The 9,270-nt window shown below is 32.0% G+C and overlaps 1 protein-coding gene across 5 annotated transcripts in view; it reads right to left on the reverse strand.

Moving 5' to 3' along the window:
- Positions 1-8,823, reverse strand: part of LOC128172956 (protein TANC2-like) — a 45,816-nt gene extending 36,993 nt beyond the window's left edge. For 3 of the 5 annotated variants that reach the window (XM_052838724.1, XM_052838716.1, XM_052838695.1), the window contains exons 1-2: positions 8,623-8,823; positions 5,842-5,942 (exon numbers count right to left, since the gene is read on the reverse strand). The gene's annotated coding sequence lies outside the window, so the exon portion shown is untranslated. The remainder of the gene's footprint in view (positions 1-5,841; positions 5,943-8,622) is intronic. The other 2 variants (XM_052838702.1, XM_052838733.1) reach the window with 2 other exon arrangements.
- Positions 8,824-9,270: the final 447 nt, after the last annotated feature.

Consider the following 9,270-nt stretch of genomic DNA (forward strand, 5'->3'; position numbering starts at 1 on the left):
TACTATATCAACTCTTTATAGTTATTTGCAACTTAATGGCTGTAGAGTACATAGCTTTATACACACATCAAGCATTAGAACAGAAGTCATTAACACTTGATCTAGCTATTGCTGTACTGCACAGTTTACAAAGAGCAATATGTTGTTCACACACACACACACACACACACACACACACAAAAACCTATTAAATATTAATTAAACCTATATCAAAATGTCATTTTTGAGGAATCATGAAAATTTTATAATCAATTAAATAAAAATTGAGGCAAATAATTAGATGTATTCCTTTATAACTTCAATTTGAACAATTAATTTGATTTTTTAATATGATTAAACTGTGTTACACAAATTCAACTGTATATTACTGTATAAAAATCTAAAAAGATCAATACTGAATAACATGATTAAAATGTAGAACTAAATATAACTTCACTATGTATATATATTAATTTATAAGACATTTTTACAAAATATAGTTATATAAATGTATATACGTACCGTATATGTAGAAATATGTACAATATATATTATATTTATTTCTGATCAAGAGATACACATCTTTTTCTGGTGTTTATGTTGTACATGGCAAAATAATTGCATTATTTTCCTTGCAAACTTTATAAAATAAAAATGACCTGTTTTGATCATTTTAGTCTGATTAAAAACATGGTTTTTTTTCATACAGGGAGGAGGGGGGGTGGGTTAAACCAATCTATTTCAATACCTATATTCAACTTATTAAAGGTCTTACTAAGGGCACTGGGGACCCAAATTCATTTATATAGACACTATTGCTATATAAACACAAAACTCTACATTGATTTCATTTCCTGTGTTACTGGTCTGCATTTCTAAAGAGTTCTGTGATAGGCTATCAGCACTAGTGTTTACTTTAGAGTTTAATGTCAACAATTTTTCCTTTTTCGCCAGAAAGGAATGATTGTAAGAAAACATTTGCATATGAATAAATTCATAAGGTAAATTTATTCAAAAGAATTGACCAATGAAAATATACTTTCGTCACAAGCTAAGAAAAAAGAAATCAAGAATGATTACAAATATATAAACCCTTCCATATGTACAAGTAAATGCCAATACATGGCGAGCATTTTGAATACACTCCGATTAATTTTTTTTCCTGGACAATTAAAATTTTCATCCTGCCCGGGCTGGGTGCTACCTGCCAGTGAGCAAAGGTAGATAACTCCTAAATCAAAACATCTAACCTAACACTATATGGGTTTACAAGATGTCAGCATTTTCTAAAGCCATGGTGCCCATTGATTTTCTGTAAATAATCCTCAATAGGTTATTAATCAAAATTTCAATTTTTTGTGTCTTCAACAATGAAATTTGACTTCAAGCTATTAGAATCATGGACCAGGTCTTGGTTTAAATCTTTACAATATACACCATGAAATGTCGTTACAGATGAGACAATCTGGATAATTTATGGACATGTTTTTGCTTTGTGACACATACATGTACATGTACTTATATTGCTTATTAACAACAGTTCCATCAAACTAAATGTTTCACCTTAAATTACGCTTTTAACAATATTACCTTTTAGTAATTGCAGGGGCTGACAATGGACATGAAAATTAGCTTGCTAACTAGTATATATACATTATCAGAAAAATCTTGCACAAATTTTTTCAATATAATTTTTCTCTAGAAAGACTTGACATTTTACATTTACATATAAATATCACACAAGACACAATTTTCCCACAGCTCTTAATCAATGCTGACATGTTAATTCAGGAGAAAACAGTTACATTGCTTCTAAGCTGGATACATAATGCACTTAATGATACCTATAATACACATTATATACATAATTTTGTTACAATGCCAAATCACTGAAAACAGCACTGCTGCCATTACCTCCCTTAGGAATGCCAAATCTATGACACCTAATTCATATGTCTTGCCCTTGTATAACCCTGCAGTTGACTGAAAACATGTGTATGCCATAACAGTTAGCATTATCCCAAGTGTCAACTCAAGTATATATTCAATGTATAAGCAGGGTTCAAAATAACAGCCAGTCAATGGATGGTGTCTTTTTCAGGATTGAAAATGGGTATTACATGTAATAGTAAAATTTTATTATAAATGATAATCAGATGAGGCAAACTTTGATCAGGGTAGACTCATTTTGAGTGTAACCAGTCCACTATACTACCAGGTAGCTGGTATTTTAGGAAGTTTCCAACTATAACAGAAGTCTGTTCCTACAGCTCCTATAGAGCATTATCTTCATACATCTTATGTCAATTAAGAACACATTCATGCAATTATATATTGAAATTTCATCAAAATTTCAATCTAAACACTTGAACACAACTGATCACCAATTAAAAGGTTTTGATTATCAACACACGTACATCCTGTAATAAAACTTCACAAATAAAGTCAACCCAGGAAACAAAAAATATAGGCAAGACCTGCAACTCCACATATACTTTACACTCTTATTTATATACGTATACATATGATTTAATGTTATACAAATTGACATATATCTAAGCCAAGTTACTGGTAAAGAGCTATAAAGATAATAATCAAGCTGAGAAAAATAGTAATTATTTTATGTTACCAATATTTTAAAAGAATCATATGACTTGGGCTCAAAGAAACTTGATTAAGTTCGTATACATACCACTCTCGAAAGCAGAAGAAAATGTACATGTTTCCATGCACTCACACAAACATGTAAATATATGACTAAACTTCCTCCCTTCTAGAATTATTTCCACTGTGTGCCTATAATCAGCGCTAAAATAAGGCGCCATACAAATGCCAAAAGCATGTGTCTGTACAGAATGTGTAAACTGGTATTTGCCAATTCTTAATTCAATATTTCCAGTTCATCAGGAAAACATCTCAATCTCCTCTACATTAAGGTTGAGGACTAGCTACATGTACCTGTATGTCTATTTTTCTTCACTCATAGGAAGCATCCCCCCCCCCCCCTTTTTCAGCTTAATTTTGCTGCCCTGGTCACTTATTGCTTTACTATCTAGTGTCAAAGTGGCCATTTATCACAGCAGGTATCAATTAAATCTGAATTTTCTCTCACCGCTCTCAATATGATACTACAGTTGCTGAGCATCTGTAATATTGTGGCCAGAATCTGGATCTTATCTGATTTTATGAAGCAGTTATGACTTTCTCTATAGAGTATCTTAATACAATTTATTTTCCTTCACACACACATATTAATAAATCAAGTAATTTATATATCAGTTAGCAACTTCAGATTAGCTCTGTGTGTTATATCTTTAAGTCAGTACATGTGTATAATATATAGATAAAATTTTAAGTTTAAATCAATTTGATAAACATGTACCGGTACATACATTAACTTTCTAGTTTATGCAAATGAAATGTGAGAAGTGTACACCAATCCACCCTTTATTCCTATAATGCACATCATTTCTCACTTTTATCTCCAAGATTTTCTTCCAGATTTTTTTTAACATATGAGGCTCCTACGACTGAATGTGAATTTATTACTCTACAATCACCAACTCATTATCATGGGTTTCACTTGTTGACATCTGAACTATAAAATGTTGTCAATGAATGTCACTTTGACAACACTCTACATCTACTTATAAAACCATATACTTTGGAAAAAGCTGTACAAAATTTTCAAGCAAAAGCTTTTACAGGCACAAGTGCTGGGTGTTTTATTGATTTCAACACTTACAAGGCCCTCCTCACGATCACTTATAATTAATCATTCTTTAAATGACCCAAGATTTACAGGCCTTGAGTGAAAGACAACACATTGGAAACCTGATAAAAACTGAAGACTAGCTTAGTCTTCACAGTCATACATGCTCTTTATTATCATATCACATCAAGTCATATCTAAAGTAGAAAAATAGCCTATCTATAGCAACCTTAGTCTAAATGTGTCACAAGTTTCAGGGGGTTTAAAAGAGTCTGCAAAACTATAGGTCCTAAAATCTTGCAATGTATGCCGTTATTAATATTGGATTGAGCAATACTTTAAACTATTGGCCTTTAGAAGCATATCAGTTTGGGGTACATGTGTCCCTAAATGAGAGTAGTCAAAGTGATGTCAGAGGAACAGAAAATCAGATATCAAAGAACATAATTTTACTTGAATTGTGTAAAATTTGCATTCTTTTATGTCTTCATATAATTCTTCTTTCCTGTATATTCCAAAGTTCCAAATTCTAACCTATCCATAACTTTACATATACTTTACATTTTATGTTCTCTTCACACTAATCGTACATAAATCTTGCCCATCAACCACCCCATCTAATGAAACAGAATATTCTAATTTCTACCCTAGCTACTTCAGCTCCTCTGACACATATCTTACAATAGATTCATCAGCCTGCTAGCTAGCTAGACCCCTACCTGCCAGCACGTGCAAACTCCATTACTACAGATATAAACCTATTAATCAGATTCACCATTGCTAAGAGCCGATAACATGCTGACAACTTAATCACCTGCATGTCTCTGGATGTGCATGCACCTCCGCCAGGTAAAACTTTCATTCAGAAAAAAACTGAGTCAGACATTTACAACAGCCAGACAAAACAAGCTCTCCATGAAGCCTCAAAGTCCACATAATGTCAATTGATTTCATGAATTCTGTTTTTATCTCCACCCCTCACAGTAAACATCAGTGTTTATTCAATTAAAAGTATACTACTTCATGCACGGAAAATCAATCTGAATCTCGTCTTTACCGTCGAAAGTGCAGTTGAGTGAAAATTTCAGTTCCTTAATTAAAATATAATCAAACATTTTTTTTTTTACATAATATATATAGTATATAAATTTATATATAAATATTAATTGGTAATCATTCCTTACTTTATTCATTTGAAACTATTTAATATCTGCATCAGCCTAAAGACTATAACAATTCAAATACAGGTAGTCATCAGCATTCATTCAAAAAATGATTGCATGAGGATTGGGTAAAATTGACAATGCTGTATTATTCAAACCATCCTTCACAATACAAAAATAGAAAATCATTTGCACAGTCTAATTATAGTCATTCCTCAATCCAGGATTATTATTATTCATTAAGGTTTGCGATACAGTACAGATTAGTTCTGCTAGCGAATGATACAGCAGCTGTGTTTATTGTTTACTCAAAGTTGGCAATTAAGCCATAGACTTTCCTTCTTCATTTGATCTTAAATACCACATATCTTGTCTTCACTTTTCATCATCTATTTACTAGCAATCCCAATCTTTCATCTAATCCAATCAGCCGTTTACAAGTTTTCACCATTGCCTTGACTCAATGGGTTATGGAAGTACAAAGAAATGGGGCTATGAGTAAATTACATAAGGGTCGGTAGTTTGGTCATGGAAGGGGTGATTCAAAGAATCTGAAGAAAACAACTAGAGCAATATTAAATTACAGTACTGCTAACAATTCATGCCTATAACTCCAGTTTGAAAGTTTTAGTCAGAAATGAGTTGATCAGTACATAAATGTAAAACAAGAAGAGCAGATACCTTGATGATATCATCAACAATTTATTCCTTGTTAAAATGCAAGGTTTGTTGAATTTTAGTGCACTAATGTTATACATTATCAAAAATATCACTCATTTCCTGCCATACTGTACCAAATATTCCACATACAGTACGGTAAATTAACAGGTGTTCATAGATACAGACTGCAACTCATGCATTTTATATTTCTATACAATTATATAACTAAATGTCATAATTTCCCACATCATATGCAGTTGTGCTGACAAGCTTGATGAATTTTTGATGCATATTAAATATAAATATACAACTGAATGCAAACCTTACCTACATTGATGTCAATCTCCAGGCTTGCACCCAACCAATACATGTGTATGACACTAGAGCCCAGGAACGTACTTCTATTAAAGGGAGATGGTTCAAAATACCTGTCAAAATCACAGATCAGATTTTATCTCTAAAAATTCAAACATGAGAAAAACTTTACAAGCAGCAAAAGGTAATTAAATCAAATTGGGGCAGGTTTAATGGGATTAAAGATCAAAATCTCTTGCATTGCGCACTGCAAAAATTGCACATGATGTATTTGGATTATCAATAAGCAGAGTTTTTTTTTTGTATTTAATTATAGGTCCCAGATTGTGAGGCATAATCAATAGAGTGTCATCAAAGGAATGCCCATTACCTGGACAAATATTTATCAAGTTGTTATACACTATTAAAACAGCATTCACATTTCTCTCACAAATTATCCCAGCTGTTTCCCTAACATCAATCCGTGAAAAAAAAATCACACTTCAACATTCATTTTATACTCTTTTTTCCCCCCTAAATTAATATACAGAATACATTGTAAATGATGATTGCTTACGCTATGAATATATTCAATGTTGTCTTAAACTTATACTTTGTTTTTCTTCAAAAAATCCATATTGAATTTGGTCAGCAAATTTCCTTGCAAGTGAGAACAATGTAGACCTCTTGAAAAATTTCATGAATTATTACCAAACCAAATATGTGAGGCATGCTAAAAGATAGTAAAGATGTCACAGAAATGACCATATCACTTTATCAAGTGGCCTAGATTGCCCAAAAACAAACAACATCATAATCCTAATAATTAATTTTGTCTGTTTGTAGACCTCTGAAAAAAACATCAAACCCAGTTTGAGAAATTACCCTGGTTTCTTTAAGTTGCAATAGCTTCGAAAAGCAAAGAGACACATTACATAATTTGTCCTTGGTTTTGTGAAATAACATTTATTTGCACTGAAAGTCTTGACAACTGGAAACAGACTCTAGCTATTAAGCCCTGTTATCACTGTGAGTTGACATCTTATTTTTTTCTATCCAGTTTTTTTCTCACATGTGCTGATAATGCCATAGGCAATTTTCTACTAAAATAAGAGTAAGAAAGCAGAAGTGCAAAAAGTACATAAAATCAACCACATAACAAAGTCAAACATGTATCTGTAATAATGGAGTACTTTGATTTCATTTTATTCATGGGGGGGGGGGGGGCAACAATTTTTGATAATTTACTAGAATCTAACAGTTTCAAAGGGCCGTAAATTTGTAAACATAAATTTTCGATTAGAATGAGAGAGAGAGAGAGAGAGAGAGCGAGAGAGAGAGGGCAAGAAAGAGAGAGAGAACACACAAATGAAAAATTTTGTGGAACCTTAGACATGTACAGGTATAAGATACATTTGGGTATAATATTGTAGCATTATCAATTTCAAGCTAGTATTACAGTATATTTGGTTTACCTAAGACATAAGATGCTCATGATTATACATGTATATAAAAATTACAGTCATATTAAACCTGCATTTACTGAAAAATGTGTATCATATTGCAATGCTGTAAACTAAAACTTCAGAGCACCAGATGGGTACTAGCTGTAGCTACATGTATAGGATTTTCACTGGCAGGTACTACATTTATGTACATAGTTTATAGAACTACAGTTATGTACATGTTTATAGTACTTGACACCACTGAACCATCCCAGAGAAAGTCTGCTTTTTCTGGAACAATGGCTCGCTACTTTTGACTGAGTTTTCATTTATATTTCTAGACAAACCAAAGCCTGACTTTCTGTGCACCAAAAAGTACTTTTTATTTTGTGGTTTACTTGTTCAAACATGCATATCATATAATAGGAATTCAACACATGATTGCAATTTAAATAAATAATCTGATGCTATTGTAAATTTCACTGTATCTTCAATCAATGCAACATTAAAGAAATAATTTAGAGCTATTAAAGTTTGACATGATTGATTTAGGATCAAACATTATAGGGCAAAATAAATCATTCAAGTGCAGCAATTACCTACAGTCAAGGTATTTATGTGTGGAATTTTAATAATCCTTCCTCTATATTAAGGTATGGTGTTCATAATATTAATTATGATAAACAAAATTTAAAAGAAAATGACTCTGTACATTTTATAATTTATTTGAGAAAAAAACCTCATTATTTTAAGTTTAAGATCTCAAATGGATAGGAAGTGCATGGTAAAAAATTGGTTCTATGTGATTACATCCTGTGGAAGTCGAAATAGTTTCATTGTATTCATGAAATATTTCATCATGTACTAATCATGGACCAACAACAAACTTAATAACTCAAACATCTCCATTCTTGAAAATAGACTGGAATGTCATGTGGTAATATTGATAAAAATACAGCATTTGTCAAGTACAAAATATAGCAATATAGCAATCATCGTCCATGCATATACCGATAGATAGGATATTATCCTGCAAATGTACATGCATGTTTTTAGTACGTCATTTAAACTTTTATCTTTCCTACTGATTTTTTCATCTAAAACTCTTCGGAAATTGATCTTTCTTGTGTATAAACACTAAACATGTAACCTCCAAAATTAACCAAATCTGAGTCACTGCCCTATTTCCACTGAAACGAAATCTCCCACAATTTTACTACGTCCGACAGGTTCAACAACTGTTAGCTGAAGGGCAAATCGTACTTCTTCACTCCTTCTAAGATCTAAGTGAAGTACGGCATGTTAGAGTGAAACCATGTAAATTATCACTATAAGTAAGAGACGACTAAAAACTCAATCAGTTTCTTACTTTGTAGCAATCAGGATGTGATCACCTCATTCACTATAGTCTGATAAGATCCAGTCACAACTCAGCAAACCGCAAAACTCTCTTCATTGTTAAATTCCTGGGGAAGAAATTTGTGTGTGACCTTATGTCAACTGTGAAAACAGGTATTCACGGGGGCCCACCTGAAGGAACACTACACTCAGGTAAATGGCCTGGATAACTTTAAACCTGTGAAATATGGATTAGATAAGTATATGCATTTCACAACAAATGCTAGAATAAATGTTTTCATTGCGAGTAAATCAACAGAAATGTTTACTTTTGTATAAATGCAGAGTAACACATACCGGTACCTATACTTTTCAGTTATTGAAAATGTTAGAGCATTTCATGCATTGAAGTAATTTAAGTTAAACAATGATTTACAAACACTAGTAGTTAAATAAGAACAATAAATTTCAGTATCAACTGTTGAAGTTCAAGATTCATTGATTCATTTCATATATATTATACATGTACATGATGCAGTTATATAATCATGCACTCAGAAGTAGAAACCTTCAGTGAATGATTCATACCACTGATAAGACATGATTATAAGTTTATAACCATAAAAGACCAGTCATAGTTTTGCAAGCTTATCTACAGGTGCACACAACCCTTAATATA

The sequence above is a fragment of the Crassostrea angulata genome, chromosome 1 (assembly GCF_025612915.1).
Source record: "Crassostrea angulata isolate pt1a10 chromosome 1, ASM2561291v2, whole genome shotgun sequence".
Taxonomy (NCBI): Eukaryota; Metazoa; Mollusca; class Bivalvia; order Ostreida; family Ostreidae; genus Magallana; species Magallana angulata.